This window comes from Bufo bufo, chromosome 6 (genome assembly GCF_905171765.1).
Source record: "Bufo bufo chromosome 6, aBufBuf1.1, whole genome shotgun sequence".
Lineage (NCBI taxonomy): Eukaryota > Metazoa > Chordata > Amphibia > Anura > Bufonidae > Bufo > Bufo bufo.
This window is the reverse complement of record NC_053394.1, coordinates 358206996-358224434: the sequence shown is the minus strand read 5'-3', so window position 1 is coordinate 358224434 and position 17439 is coordinate 358206996.

Genomic DNA, 17439 nt, shown 5'->3' with positions numbered 1-17439 from the left:
ATAGGGTTAAATCTGGTGACAGAAACCCTTCAACAGAACTTCACCCCCTAATGGAATGTAGCCAGATTAAGCAATCCATAATGGTACCTGTGCATATCTTGTTTATATTATTATTTCGGACCTTGGAGCGGCCGATTCTCAGATCCGCAATAAATCCCAAGACAAACTATGCAGACAATGCTAACTCTCTTGTACACACATTTCCAAGCAAGTCCTTGTTCATTTACACCTCATCAAATACTACATAGGACAATACATTGTACACGTGTCTTCTTTGTCCAGTCTATCAGATAAAATGGATAAAGCCTTCCACAAATATTCCAGACCAGTTTCCTTTCATCAGACAGAAATGGACAAGGTCTCCAATAAACAGTTAAGATAAATATACAGAGGTCAAGTGATTAGAGACATATTCATATCCTCACGTCACACTTCGCGCAAGATTTCACACTGGATCTTTAATCAAGTTGACCGCGGCAGACTCTTTGCGAGCAAATGAATAAGGTGAGTATTTTTTTTTTTTAACAGATTAACCCCTGACAGCCCTCAATGGTCCGTATATCAGACAGGTCGGCACTGCTCCTTGGCGATTCGGCGGTGCACGTGTCAGCGGTCAGGAATCCCAATAGACAGTATGTGAAGAAAGACCGACACTCGCACTGTAGATTAATCATGCGAATTCACAATTCGCATGATTAATCTACAGTGCGAGTGCCGGTCTTTCTTCACATACAGCCCTCAATGGTCGTCTCGGATGCCGCAATCAGCGATGAACGCGGCATCCGAGAGGTTTAATGACGGGGGCGGCACCATTGCCGTTCCCTGTCATTACGACCGCTTCATCTCAAAGCGCATTTCTTTGTGAAATTCGTTGAAGCAGCCGAATCGAAGTTTTCAGAACGTCTCTCATCTCTAACCTTAATGTCTTTTTCCCTCAACACGTCTGCTTTCTGTAATGCATGGTTCATGTTCAGGTCAATGGACAAAGAACATCGTCTTGTTTGTCGCAAGCATGAATCATTGCTCAACATTGTGCACAGAATGCTGTCTCGGAAACTGTTTCTTTGGCTTGCGAGTCCGGATTTAAATGGAATCGGTCACCAGTTATACCAGGCTCATTGTCCTGTAGGGCTAGCTCTGCTGAATGTAAGAAAGGGCTAGCTCTTTTGCTTCATTGTAGGGAAAAAGTTATTTAAATCCATATGTAAATGAGCTGTTAAGTGCATTAAGGGCGGGCCTAAAAGAGACTCTATGCACCCTTGCTTCCTCTGACAGCCCCTCCCTCTCCATCTTGATTAAACGTATCAGATTCCTGTATATCCATCTCCCCTGTCAATCAAGAAGGAGAAGGAGGAGCAATGATTAATACACTCGTATGAATAAGGCCTTACGGTTTACCCAGAGTGGATTCTTCACTGAAACCCTGAAGAGGTGAAGCCCCACAGTGGGACAAATATAAAAAGTGAAAAAAGTGTTTTTTCCCAAAATAAAGTAAAAAAAAAAAAACGGGGAAAAAAAAGTCTACATATTAGGTATCGCCGCGTCCGTATCGACTGGCTCTATAAAAATATCACATGACCTAACCCCTCAGGTGAACACCGTAAAAAAAAAAAAACTGTGCTAAAAAAACATTTTTTTTGTCACCTTACATCACTAAAAGTGCAACACCAAGCGATCAAAAAGGCGTATGCCCCCAAAATAGTACCAATCTAACTGTCACCTCATCCCGCAAAAAATTACCTCCTACCTAAGAATATCCCCTAAAAAATAAAAACTAGCGCTCTCGGAATATGGAGACACTAAAAAAGGTGTTATTGTATTAACCACTTGCCATCTGGGCCATTTGCCCCCTTCCTGACCAGGTCAAATTTTGCAAAACTGACATATCTCACTTTATGTGGTAATAACTTTGGAACGCCTTTATTTATCCAAGTCATTCAGAGATTGTTTTCTCGTGACACATTGTACTTCATGATAATCAGAAATTTGAGTCAAAATATTTCACCTTTATTTATGAAAAAATCCCAAATTTACCCAAAAATTTGAAAAATTCGCAATTTTCTAAATTTCAATTTCTCTGCTTTTAAAACAGAAAGTGATACCTCATAAAATATTTATTATTTAACATTCCCCATATGTCTACTTTATGTTGGCATCATTTTGGAAATGTCATTTTATTTTTTTAGGACGTTAGAAGGCTTAGAAGTTTAGAAGCAATTCTTCAAATTTATAAGAAAATTGCCAAAACCCACTTTATAAGGACCAGTTCCGGTCTGAAGTCACTTTGTGGGGCCTACATAGTGGATACCCCCATAAATGACCCCATTGTAGAAACTACACCCCTCAAGGTATTCAAAACCGATTTTACAAACTTTGTTAACCCTTTAGGCGTTCCACAAGAATTAAAGGAAAATGGAGATCAAATTTTTAAATTTCACTTTTTTGTCAGATTTTCCATTTTAATCAATTTTTTTCTTTAACACATCGATGGTTAACAGCCAATCAAAACTCAATATTTATTACCCAGATTCTGCGGTTTACAGAAACACCCCACATGTGGTCATAAACTGCTGTATGGGCACACGGCAGGGCGCAGAAGAAAAGGAACTCCACATGGTTTTTAGATGCCATGTCCCATTTGAAGCCCCCTGATGCACCCTTACAGTAGAAACTCCCAAGAAGTGACCCCATTTTGGAAACTAGGGGATAAGGTGCCAGTTTTATTAGTACTATTTTTGGGTACATATGATTTTTTGATCATTCATTATAACACTTTATGGGGCAAGGTGACCAAAAAATTGGTTGTTTTAGCACAGTTTCTATTTATTTATTTTTACAGCGTTCACCTGAGGGGTTCAGTCAAGTGACATTTTTATAGAGCAGATCGTTATGGACGTGGCGATACCTAATATGTATACTTTTTCTCATTTATTAAAGTTTTACACAATAATAGCATTTTTGAAACAAAAAAAATATGTTTTAATGTGTCCATGTTCTGAGAGCTATAGTTTTTTTTATTTTTTGAGAGATTTTCTTATGTAGGGGCTCATTTTTTGCGGGATGAGGTGACTGTTTTATTGGTACTATTTTGTGGGACATACGCGTTTTTGATCACTTGGTGTTGCACCTTTTGTGATGCAAGGTGACAAAAATTGCTTGTTTTGACAGTTTTTTTTTTTTTTTTTTTTACGGTGTTCACCCGAGGGGTTAGGTCATGTGATATTTTTATAGAGCTGGTTTTTACGGACGCGGAAATACCTAATATGTATACTTTTTTTTATTTTTTCTATTTTTAATATTTTTTTTTTTCATTCCTTACTTGGGGACTTTTTTTTTTTACATGTGAAACTTTTTTTTATTTTATTTTAAACCTTTTATTTTTATTTTATTTTACACTTTTCGTCCCCCATAAGGTCATACAAGACCTCTGGGGGACATTTACTTCACTTTTTTTTTTCACAGTTGATTTCTCCTGTAACTGGGGCTGACATAGTAGCCCCAGTTACAGGACAAATACACCCCTATAGAGGCTGTACAGCAGCAATCCAGCGCTGTACAGCCTCAGAGCAGGGCTGATCGAGGTCTCTGAGAGACCTCACACAGCTCCTGCACACTCCGGTCACGGCGGTCACATGACCGCCGGGCCGGAACAGGAAGCGCACAGCGCTTCCTTCTCTGCAGACACAGCGCTCGGTGAGTGTGTCTGCAGCGATCTAGAAGGCAGGGACACCTGGGCACTGTCCCTGCCTTGTCTTAGGGTTGCCCTGCTGTCACTGACAGCGGGCAACCCGATCAGCAGCTGCACGATTAGCGTACAGCTGCTATTTCTGAAAGGACGTTCTAAAACGTGCTTTCAGAAATAGACGTCCACCCATAGGACGTTTATATCCTATGGGCGGACGTAAAGCGGTTAAACATAAATAAATTTTAAAAAAGTATACATATTAGGTATTGCCACGTCTGTAAGAACCTGCTGTATAAAAATATAACATGACCTAACCTCTCAGGTGAACACCGTAAAAAAAAAAAAAAACTGTGTCAAAAAAGCCATTTTTTGTCCCCTTACATCACAAAAAGTGTAATACCAAGTGATCAAAAAGTCTTATGCACCCTAAAATAGTACCAATCAAACAGTCATCTCATACCAAAAAAAATGAGCCCCTTTATAAGACAGTTGCCCAAAAAATAAAAAAACTATGGCTTTCAGAATATGGAGACACTAAAAAAATTGCAAAAAAAATGCTTTATTATGTAAAACTGAAACAAACAACCCAAAAAAGTTGTCATATTTGGTATTGTGCCGTCCGTAACAACCTGCTCTGAAAAAATGCAAGAGAAGAGAAAAAAAAAAGAGAGAGGACAGCGCCTCATGTGTGGTGTTGCTGGAAATGTTATTCTGTATAGATATAAAATACGCTTACCAGATACTGTTGTGAGGTAGTCACAACAGCTATACAGGCTCCTGCTGGTATATATCCCGACCAGCACATGGGGGCTTTGCTGCAGCCTGGGTTCCTGCCTGCGCCCAAAAATACGGGTGCTGGAGCAGAAGTCAGACGTGGGTTGAGAAAAGCCAGTTGAACCTCTTCTATGGGCGCTGCCAAGGATACCATTTAAGTTGAACATATAGTTCCAATAGCTTTATTGTCTACGCGTTTCAGGGGTGAAGAACCCCCTTCATCAGGACAGTAACACAAGTAAACAACATACATATAAATAGTATTCTTGGCTGCATTTTGGCGCCAACATATGTGGGGAAGGGCAGTTTTTTTTTGGGGGGGGGTGTCTACAGGTGGGGCGCCCCAGAACTGACTGAGCGGATTGAGATTTACCTGATGCCGATCGCATCACTTTCTACTAATTATTATCAGTCCACAGCGCGCTGAGGCGCTCGGTGAATCGCGGGTGTATAGCCTTTGCTTCCTTTGCTATGTCATGATCCATTCTAGAGAGCACACAGCGAGTCCTAGACACACGTTGGGTCGTCTCCATCGAAAGAAGCGCGACCTATCGCGCGGACTCAAAAGAGAGGCCGGACCCGAAACCACACCCCCAGATTTGCTGAGCACACCAGCGCGCTGTATGAGACACAAGATGGGGGCGTGTCCACTCCTGCACCATCGAAAGAAGCGCGACCTATCGTGCTGACTCAAAGGAGAGGCCAGACCTGAAACCACACCCCCAGATTCGCTGAGCGCACCAGCGCGCTGTATGAGAGGCTGGACCTGCAATTACACCGGCGATTCACCGAGCGCCTCAGCGCGCTGTGGACTGATAATAGTTAGTAGAAAGCGATGCGATCGGCATCAGGTAAATCTCAATCGGCTCTGTCAGTTCCGGGCCGCCCCACCTGTAGACACCCCCCCAAAAAAAACTGCCCTCCACCCCACATATGTTGGCACCAAAATGCAGCCAGGAATACTATATATATGTATGTTGTTTACTTGTGTTACTGTCCCGATGAAGGGGGTAATTCACCCCTGAAACGCGTAGACAATAAAGCTATTGGAACTATACGTTCAACTTAAATGGTATCCTTGGCAGCGCCCATAGAAGAGGTTCAACTGGCTTTTCTCAACCCACGTCTGCTCTATAAAAATACCACATGATCTAACCTGTCAGATGAACATTGTAAATAACAAAAGTTACCTTGCCTCACAAAAAGTGTAATATAGAGCAACCAAAAATCATATGTACCCTAAAATAGTACCAACAAAACTGCCACCTTATCCCGTAGTTTCCAAAATGGGGTCTTTTTTTGGAGTTTCTACTCTAGGGGTGCATCAGGGGGTCTTCAAATATGACATGGCAGCTAAAAATTATCCCAGTAAAATCTGCTTTCTAAAAACCATATGGTGTTCCTTTCCTACTGCACAATGCCGTGTGCCCGTACAGCAGTTTACGATCACATATGGGGTGTTTCTGTAAACTACAAAATCAGGGCAATAAATATTGAGTTTTGTTTGGCTGTTAACCCTTGCTTTGTTAGAGGACAAAAATTTATTAAAATGGAAAATCTGCCAAAAAAGTGAAATTCAGAAATTTCATCTCCATTTCCCATTAATTCTTGTGGAACACCTAAAGGATTAACAAAGTAAAATAATTTTTGAATACCTTGAGGGGTGTAATTTCTAAAATGGGGTCATTTTGGCTGGTTTCTATTATGTAAGCTTCACAAAGTGACTTCATAACTGAACTGGTCCTTAAAAAGTGGGTTTTGGAAAGATTTGCTTCTAAACTTCTAAGCCTTCTAACGTCCCCAAAGAATAAAATGACATTCACAAAATGATCCAAACATGAAGTAGACATATGGGGAATGTAAAGTAATAACTATTTTTGGAGTTATTACTATTCTAAAAGTAGAGAAATTTAAATTTGGAAATTTTTCAAAATATTTGGTAAATTTGGTATTTTTAAAAAAAATAAAAATGAAATTTTTGGACTCAATTTTACCACTGTCATGAAGTACAATATGTGACAAGAAAACAATCTCAGAATGGCCTGGATAAGTAAAAGTGTTTTAAAGTTATTACCACATAAAGGGACACATGTCAGATTTGCTAAAAATGGCCTGGTCCTTAAAGGGGTTATCCTATCTTAGACAATGGGGGCCTATCGCACCTACAAGGAGAACGGAGCGGAGAAAGTTAAGGAGGGCGCACCGCGCATGCGCAGCCACCCTCCATTCATTTCTATGGAGCCAGCGCTCGGCTATTTCCGTTGGCCCCATAGAAATAAATGGGAGCGGTGGCCGAACATGCGCGGTGCGCTCCCATTCACTTCAATGGGAGAGGCAGGGAGTTGCGCCTGGTGGTGGACCCGGGGTCCTCCAGCCACAACTCTCCCCGGCTCCGTTCTCCTTGTAGGTGCTGGTCCCAGAGGTGGGAACCGCACCTATCAGACAATAGGGGCATATCCTAGCGATATGCCCCCATTGTCTAAGATGGGATAACTCCTTTAAGGTGAAAAATGACAGGGTCCTTAAGGGGTTATAAAGAAGAGCATGTTTTGGAGGGAAAAGGCCAGACTTGTTTACCACCAAAACTAGACAAACTGACTTTTTGAATGTCTGGTTTTAGCTATGTTGTTATGTCTGGAAACTTGTTTGTGTATGGAAAAACTGCAATGTCATTGCCATAGAGTATCATTGAAGCGCTAATGTAAGTCTATGACAGACGGGAGTTGAAGCATTGTAACTGTTTGTGCTGAGTTTCTCCACTCCACCCCTCCCACTAGAAGGTTCTAGTTTAGCCAGAAACTGTATATAAAGAGAGCAGTCAGAGCCCCTAGTGTTCTGCAGGTAGGGACCAGTGTTTTGAGGGGAAGATTCTTCCAGTCTGCATGAGTGACCAGAAGAAGATGCTGAGATGGAGACCTGGAGCCACAGACCAAGGGGTCACCAACTATGTGACTAAGGAGCCACCCGGACTACTGAGCAACAGATTGTGGGCCTCCAACCTTTGACTAGGGTTACCAGCCTCTGAGAGAGAGAGGGACAGCTAGCTCAGGCCTTTTCTTAGCATCACACCCTTCTTCTGCCAAGGAGGAGACTGGAGAAGCCAGCCCTATGCCTCACCTGTATTATTTTGCACCGGAACTTCTCCAGTAAAGAAGCACACTGGTTTACTGCAGACCATTATTATATGGACTTATTTCCGATTGGGATGCACCACGCCTTACCATCCCTTCCAGAGAGCAGCAACACGTGGTGATAACTAAACGCTGTACGGGGGACCCAGCGTAGCGTTGGGGCCACCCCAAACCCAGCTGTTCCAGATTAAGGTACTGGAAAAGTGCAGCAGGATTCTCAGGGTCTTTGCCTTTGCAGTGCTGAATGCTGGCAGGTCCCAAAGCCTCTCAACAGATCTCCTCCGATAACAGCTGCCGTGTCGGTCCTGTGAGTACTTAACTCACACCTGACCTAAGTGTGGTGGGTAACTTATTCTAAATCTTAGACACCATCACATGAGGAATTCCTGTGTTTGTTTCGACCTAACCATAGTTTAACAATGGCTATCCTTTCAGGTTGCTTCTCAAGCCTTAGTTCACAGGACTGCTTCTAACTCTAAGAAAAGCTGAATCAAGTTTAAGACTTTATAAAATTTCCATGTTTAATTGTTGATATCATAGATTTTGGTGAGGTCATTCAGAAATCTGTATCTTTCATTCTCTTTCCTACGATACCTAAAAGTGCATTGACATTAAGGATGGGACAAACAGAAGTTGTAATTCACGTCTGTAATTCACCATAATAAAGATGAGGAGTAGCCCCACCTTCTGGAAAAATGAAATTCTGCAGCGCCTTCAGGATAATTTACATACGGTATTTAATATAGTCATTAAATAATTCCTAATCCTGCTAATTAAAGCTTCAATATATACCATGTTACAGCACTGTTCTGTGGTTATGCAATGTTAATAGGGGATGTATGGGTAATTAACCTTCCATATAGTCTAGCACATAAGATAGCAGTGTATATATAGGAGAGTGTTGTGGCTCAGGCTACTTTCACACCAGCGTTTTCCCTTTCCGCTCTTGAGATCCGTCATAGGATCTCAATAGCAAGGGAAAGCGCTTCTGTTTTGTCCCCATTCATTGTCAATGGGGACAAAACTGAACTGAATGAAACGGAATGCACCAAAATGCATTCCATTCTGTTTGGTTGCGTCCCCATCACGGACAGAATAACGCTGCAAGCAGAATCTTTCTGTCCGCGATGTGGTGCTGACACACAATGTAAGTCAAAGGGGACGGGTCCGTTTTCTCGGACACAATAGAAAACGGATCCGTCCCCCATTGACTTTCAATGGAGTTCATGATGGATATGTCTTGGCTATGTTAAAGACAAACGGATCCGTTCATAATGGATGCAGGCAGTTGTATTATCGTGATGGAAGTGTTTTTGCTGATCGATGACGGATCCAGCAAAAACACTAGTGTGAAAGTAGCCTTGTAGCCAAGTAGCCTTAAAAGTGCACATGTCCGCAAGTGTTTAGCGGTCCGCAAATTGCGGATCCGCAAAACACGGACACCGGCCATGTGCGTTCCGAATTTTGCGGACCACACATGGCCGGTACTCTAATAGAAATGCCTTTTCTTGTCCGTGGCTGGGGTGTGTGGCCCCATTGAAAATGAATGGCTCCACACCCGTTCCGCAAAATTTTGGAACGGATGCGGACCCATAATATGGACATGTGAATGGACCCTAAGGCTCAGCATTACGGGGATTTAGAGCATGACATTTGACCCCTTGGTGATACAATATGCCCGGAGAATCAAAGAATCTCAGAGTAATATGTCTGTTTTAGTAACTACTTGCATTCCCCATGTAATAACAATTCTGGAGCATTTCATATAGCTCTATGTTGTGCCGTTCCTCTATTATTCCTACTAGAATTTGCAGGAATATAAAGGTCTAGATGGGTTTTACTACAGTCTGATACTGGCAGCACTGAGTGGATAGTATCAAACTGTGCAGGGACACCCCCCACCAACTGGTAACACCCAGGTGCACCTTTATTGATACCATCTAACAATGTAGACTAAACAGATCAGTGCAGCTTCCAGGCTTTGTGTTGTGCACTAATTTTATTTTACATATTTAAAAGCGCCTACTTCCAATCAAAGTCCACAGTGAGGGAATCTGCCCTCAGACCTGGGCACACTTCAACGTTTCAAGGATCTTCTCCTTTGCTTGTTTCGGCTGAAGAGCCCTTTTCGAGCATGCATACAACATGAATAGCAGCGTAATATAAACCTGTAATTTAGTGACATCATCATAGTGAGTCTTAATCAGAGTGACATCATCACAAAGCGTCAGGTACAAATATAACATAGAGAAAAGAACATAAACAGGTCATGATGGACATGTGCCTTACAGTATTGGATGCTGGAGGAAATGTGCCAACACATCCTTTTTTTTCGAATCTGTTTATATTTTCTGTTTACAGATTTATTTATTCCATTTAATGAACATGATCATGGGGGCGGCCATCTTGCCTGAGCATATAGAAAGCATTAAGAAAATTGCTTCACAGCAGCCCCATGGCCCATAGACACAATGAACAGGAGGGGTTCCCATTGACTTCTATGGGACAGTTTTCTGGCCATGCTCTGTGACCTGTGCAGAGGTCATTGTACAAGGAAAGAATAGATAAGCCCTTACAATCAGCTATTGTGAATGGTGGATCCTGTCTTATCTATACATAGAGGAGATATCATTACAGGCAGGATTAGATTGACAGATAAGCAGGTAACTACAGGAAAGTGCTCTGTACAGACCAAGAAGTGTCGCCTATTCTTAGGCTTAGTGACCAGGGCGAAAACTGCAGGATTTTATGTTTTTTGTTTAAATATAGACGAAGTGGAAAATGAAATAACATTATTTAAAAAATCTTTAAAACGTTAAACATAAAAACGTGATTTAAACAATGTCAGACACATTCCCTTCAAGCAAGGGTCCTGATAATGAAGAGAAAATAGGCGCTAGTAAGGTGTTTGTGTTCACAGAAATGCAATGCGCATGCGTCGGCCTCGTGATAACAGAAACGTCTTGGCGTATAATGGTAAAGCAGCATCGTCCACCTCAGACGCGTCATGATGTGCAGCATCGCAAAATATAGGATGGGTTAGCGCAAGCGCTTAAGAGTCTGGCAGACACTGGGTACATCATACTGTAGTGCAAAGGGGAGGGGGAAACATGCGCTGTCAAAATAACGGTGCATTAACTAAGGAGTAGCGCAACTGTAAACTGGTATCGGACAGATACCATAGTAGTGTGCCCTATGTAAAGTAGATTTCCATTAGGTAAGCAATAACAACTAAGCATTAGGAGATAATTAGATACAGAACGGGCATGGTTAGGAAACATGCAACCAGGAAGGTGAAATGTCAGGCTATACAGTTATAATTAAACTGCTGAAGAGGCAACAGTAATACATCACCCCCACCCCAAAGGTGTATCCAAGGTAAGTGTCCAACAAACAAGTCTCCAGGAAAAAACCCAAGTACCTGAAAAGTAATAAAGATGAATTAAAACACTGGCAAAACTATTATAGACGTCTATTGCCTCTAAATACAATTCATAAGGTGACTACTGGATAAAGCACAAATTACATAAAACCCCAAGGGGCCAGAACATCCAGTCCATAAATCCATCCGAGTTCCTTCTGTATTAGAATTCTTTCCCTATCACCTCCTGTATGAGGTTTGGAGACATATTCTTTCCCTGCATCCACCGGCATAAAATTGGTCACAGGGGCATTGTAACAATTAATTACAATAAGTTGCCCTTCTTAAGTGATTTCAAATAAGTTGGTTTTAAGCTTATTTTAGGGACCGCATCAGAGTTAGTGTGTCCTTCAAATGACGTAATGGGTAGCTCTTGAAAGATTTGTATCTTGTCCCAATTCTTTCCCAATTCTTTCTTTGGATATTTGCAATCTTGGGACTCAAATCAAAAAAGGAACACAAGTACTGCGAGTATCCTTTCACGGCGTTGGCAAAGTATCCCTCTGTATAGTGTCTACTGTTATGGCCCTCAAGTAACTCACATGGGTAGCCCCATTTGGTGAACTTATAGCACATCTCATTGAGGCAGGTCTCACCCAATATGTAATCACTGACAATACTTTTAACCAGTCTTTATGGACATATTGGTCCAAAAAGAAGGTACTAATTAGGGTACTTTAAGTTTTTCGGTATTGAGTTCCGTCAATGGGGACAAAACTGAACTGAACAGAATGGAATGCTCCAAAATGCATTCCGTTCCGTTTAGTTGTGTTTCCAGACGGAGAGAAAACTGCAACATGTTGTATTTTGCTTTCCATCCTAGGATGCGGATGCAAAACAGATCCGGCATTAGCGCAATGCAAGTCAATGGGGACGGATCCGTTTTCTCTGCCACAATCTGCCAGAATAGAAAACTGACCCGTTCCCCATTGTCTTTCAATGAAGTTAATGTCGGATCCGTCTTGGCAATGTTAAAGATATGTTAAAGATAATACAACCGGATCCGTTCATAACGGATGCAGATGGTTGTATTATCAGTAACGGAAGCGTTTTTGCTGGACCCTGCCGGATCCAGCAAAAACGGTAGTGTGAAAGTATCCTTAGAGATGAGCGAATTTTATATTTTGAAATTCGTTCACACTTCGTTTGGTGGTAAAAGGTGAATTGCGTTATGGATTCCGTTACCACAGACCATAACGCAATTCTATGACGGAATGCATAACGGAATGCCTTTAGAGGCATTCCATTATTCATTCGGTCATAGTAGAAGTCTATGGGCTGCAAAACTGATCCGTCCCATTTCCGTTATGCAGGAGAGCCCTCTCCTGCATAACGGAAACAGGGCGAATCCGTTTTGCAGCCCATAGACTTCTACTATGACCGAATGAATAATAGAATGCCTCTAAAGGCATTCCGTTATGCATTCCGTCATAGAATTGCGTTATGGTCCGTGGTGGATGGAGAGAAAGAATAACTAAATACAAATCTTCTATAAGAACGGAACGTTTGGCTCTTCCTGGGCAGAAACACTTCATAGAGGAGGTGATAGGGAAAGAATTCTAAAACTCTAGCGCCTTGGGGTCTTAATATTGAATTAGTATGTTGAGAATCAATCTGGGGTCGGTACTGCAGCCTCATTTTAGGGTTCTCATGGAGTAAATAAGCTCTCGTGTGGTTCCCTGGTGGTGCTCTGCATTACAGACAATATTTACTTATGATGTGAGAAGGCCTCTTAGACGAAGCACTGTTGTGCCTTTTCATAGGTAAATGCATTGATATCCAATTCATTATTGTCAAGATGGATGTTCATTTCCTTTAAGAGCCATGCTCGACTATATTTACAATTTTGTATGTTTTGAGTAGGCCAAATTAGGGTCACAAAGGTTTATACTCTTCAGTGTTATTCTTCTCATGAATGTACCAGTCTGAGAAGAATCCGCCTTGTCTACTTTTACATTTATGACGGGAGGTAAAGATAAGCTTTATGCAGCTGGTGATAATTACCTATACAATTAGGCATTTATTAATGAAGCAAAATATATAATATTCATGTATTCATTTAATGAGCCTTAGTTAGTCCTTAGCATAAGACAATCAGTAGGACATATATATATATATATATATATTTGGTTATATTATATTGTTATATGTTACGAAGACAACATGTATCCAGTATATTGTATATATTTCTCATTAGGAGAATATCTGTCTCTAAAAGAGTGTCTGTGAAGATGTGTATTTTGTAACAATGAATCGTATCTTTGGTGTGACAGGGGTTACTGATATCTCTGTGAGAAAACAAGGCCATTCACATACCATCATGGTCCATAAATCAACAGTGTGAGAAACATTCAGAGAGACGCCTAGAGGTCTGTCTCTAATTGCTGCAAGTGTCAGAATTAATCCCTATGGCTTTGAATTAAAGCTTTTAAGGTCAAACTGTATATTCAGACTTACATAAGTTAACCCTTTATACTATGATGCAAATAGCTTACACAGCAGTGCCACCTAGGTATCAGTAGGTGACAATACAACAGTAGCAAAAGTACATTCTGGGTAGGGTTATGATGTCACATTTTTATCAATGGTCACGCCCATCCGACAATGATTGGAAAGTTCCAAACTAGGAAGGTGTCTAACTGATAAGTTTGTGATCATAAACCATACACAAAAGGAGAAAAAGGAGAAAGAGAAGAGAAGTTGAGCTCTCTAGAGGGGTCTGTCAAGATGAAAGCCATGGTGAGATGCGCTATGATGGACCACCCAGCTTTCCTAGGAGCAGAAGTGAGATTCCTACTAGGACTTGGTAAGAGACACAGAAAATAATATTTCATTTTATTAAGACTAATTTGATAGTGTGGGTGAAATTATACCATCTAGATTGGCGAATAAATAAATAATTAAATTAATTGATCATCTCCATATTGAGATGTAGTCTTAGGATATTGGGAGGCTTCATTCTACCTGCAGAAGAATCAAGACTCATAATCTAGCAAATAATTAAATGATTGCTTATATATATATATATATATCCGGAAAAACGAGCGGCACTCCAATGGATAAAAGTAAGTGAACCTTTATTCACCCAGGTGGTGCAACGTTTCGGCTCTACACTTGAGCCTTTTTCAATGCTTGAAAAAGGCTCAAGTGTAGAGCCGAAACGTTGCACCACCTGGGTGAATAAAGGTTCACTTACTTTTATCCATTGGAGTGCCGCTCATTTTTCCGGATTTGTACATCGGGGTAAGAAGCCTATCCCCCTTGGGACGTGCACACTATTTTTGTATTCATTTAAACCAGTGCCGCCATTTTTCTTGAAATATATATATATATATATATATATATATATGTAAAAATCAGAGGTTTGAGCAGCTCTCACCTGCCAGGGATTCCACTGGTATAGCACGGACTGGCTCCTTCACCCGAAATAGGAGAAATATAAGTATGAAGAAATAAATTGGTTGGTCCAGCTTGTATTCGTGGTAATCCAAAGGCTTTATTCAATATTCAATAAAATCCAGGTACAGGAATGCAGGTCTACATGTTTCGGGCACAATACAATCTTAGCCCTTACTCATGACCAGTCATGAGTAAGGGCTAAGATTGTATTGTGCCCGAAACATGTAGACCTGCATTCCTGTACCTGGATTTTATTGAATATTGAATAAAGCCTTTGGATTACCACGAATACAAGCTGGACCAACCAATTTATTTCTTCATATATATATATATATATATATACACCAAAAAAGAATCACAGCAGCACAAGACCAAAACTGTGGGTGCAAGTCCTCTCAGCCGCAGGCTCAGACGGCTATAGATGAGTATAGTATCCAAAGGATGAGGCAGCACACCAAATAAAGTGAAAAAAGTGGATCCTTTATTCCTCTCTGTGCAACGTTTCAACCGTCTCAATGCGGTCTTTCTCAAGCATACCACAAGGTGTCATACACGGGTATATACCCACAATACATAGCAAACAATTAAAGTGACAATTATTCAATACTGAGTGTAATAAAGTAAGTAGTGCAATATACAATATACAAAAACTGACGTGGTTTATATGACCTGATAATTTACATAACATGATGTTCTACACAGTGCAATACAGTGTACACAAACGTATTAATCATAGTGACAGCATAACTGTGAATTAATTGATTACAATCAAGTTCATCAGCACAATGTCATATCACCTGTGTGCATAGAAAGAAGTGAATAATTTAGTGAGATTAAAAACAACTCACACGGCGGCGCATGGACAGGGGCGCCAAACTCCGCGTCCTCACCGCCAAACCACGCATGCCCAGAGTCCCTGTCACGTCACAAGAGCGACACCCTCGGAAGAGCAGCCAAGCGCCGTCACCATGGAGACGTGGAAACCACATGACCAGAGTGATCGTCACATGACCACTCAAGAGGATACGCCGGGCAGAACCCCGCCCATGAAGCCGGACGTGCGTCGCCAGGCCAACCATCCAGGCGTCGTTGTCCCGGCAACAACAAGCCCAGCAACGTGCGCAGAGGCCCGCCCCAAACAAAGGACAGGCACGGACAATTGGGAACAAGGAGGAGGGGGAGGAGGAAGAAATACTGACGAGGGGAGAGAAACAGCGGGCACAGCAACATAGAGATAAATAAACAGATAGGGGGGGGCCAATAAGCTCCCCACCGGGTCACTGTATGTATGATTTAGAGATAGGAGTGAACGTGGCTTATTAGAGTATGTCAGCACTAGGAAGAACACCTTCATGACCTGTGCCATACTCATATTACAAGACAACAGGACGGGGGCCAAAGGGTCACGCCGTTCTCACGGCTAAGACCCCAGGTCCATTGAGAGTATGGGATCAGAGACACGTCCATGCCAAAGGACCCAAGCCCAACAACCGACCCCTAAGTCTATAGAGTAAAATAAAAGCCACCACTCAAAGCAAACAATGTAATTACAGTTGACCCACATAGTATATAGCATAAACAATGTAGATGCGCCTCAAGGATCTCCCCCATCACCATAATCTCAACACAGAGACGCAGAAGAGAACGCACACCGTCCACGGACACCGCCAATGGAGCACCAATAATCTTGAGAAAGAAAGAAGAATGTATAAGCAATAAAACAGTAAAACTGCACATCTATATGAAACAGATTGGTTACATAATTGATGACACCAATGAAAATTCACATACACCAGGGCATAGCAGGGAGAGGAACAAGAGAGAACAGCAAATAGCCCCATCCTATATTACACTCCACTTAAAATCAACATTGAGACCATGAGGTCTTTGTGTTTTGAGACGATGGATCCATCTCAGCTCCCGTTGTTTGAGAGCCAATGTCCTGTCTCCTCCCCTTCTAGACAGAGTGATCTGGTCCACTATCATAAATTTCAAATCCTTCTCCTTGTGGTTGGCTTCAACAAAGTGTTTAGGAACGGGCAGATCTTTTCTTTTTTGTCTAATAGAGAATCGGTGATTGTTTAAACGTGCCTTCATGTCACAAGTGGTCTCCCCAACATATAGGAGACCGCAAGGACAGGAGAGCACGTAGATCACAAAGGAGCTGTTACATGTTAAAAAATGACCAATCTCATATTGGATCCCCGTAACTGGATGAGTGAACCTATCCCCCTTGGTCATGTAAGCACAATTAACGCAACCAACGCAACCGAGGGTGTCGCTCTTGTGACGTGACGGGGACTTTGGGCATGCGTGGATCGGCGGTGAGGACGCAGAGTTTGGCGCCCCTGTCCATGCGCCGCCGTGTGAGTTGTTTTAAATCTCACTAAATTATTCACTTCTTTATATGCACACAGGTGATATGACATTGTGCTGATGAACTTGATTGTAATCAATTAATTCACAGTTATGCTGTCACTATGATTAATACGTTTGTGTACACTGTATTGCACTGTGTAGAACATCATGTTATGTAAATTATCAGGTCATATAAACCAAGTCAGTTTTTGTATATTGTATATTGCACTACTTACTTTATTACACTCAGTATTGAATAATTGTCACTTTAATTGTTTGCTATGTATTGTGGGTATATATACCCGTGTATGACACCTTGTGGTATGCTTGAGAAAGACCGCATTGAGACGGTTGAAACGTTGCACAGAGAGGAATAAAGGATCCACTTTTTTCACTTTATTTGGAGTGCTGCCTCATTCTTTGGATACTATACTCATCTATAGCCGTCTGAGCCTGCGGCTGAGAGGACTTGCGCCCGCAGTTTTGGTCATGTGCTGCTGTGATTCTTTTTTGGTTTCTGTCTAATTGGACTCACCCAGCTTGCACCGTATTATTTGGTTTCACTGGATCTTCGTTATGGATCTCCCCGACGTTTACACATACACCAGGGCGGACGAGGAGAGGATTCTACAGGGCTTGGTGAGTGAGCCTTCATTTCTGTCTACACCCAC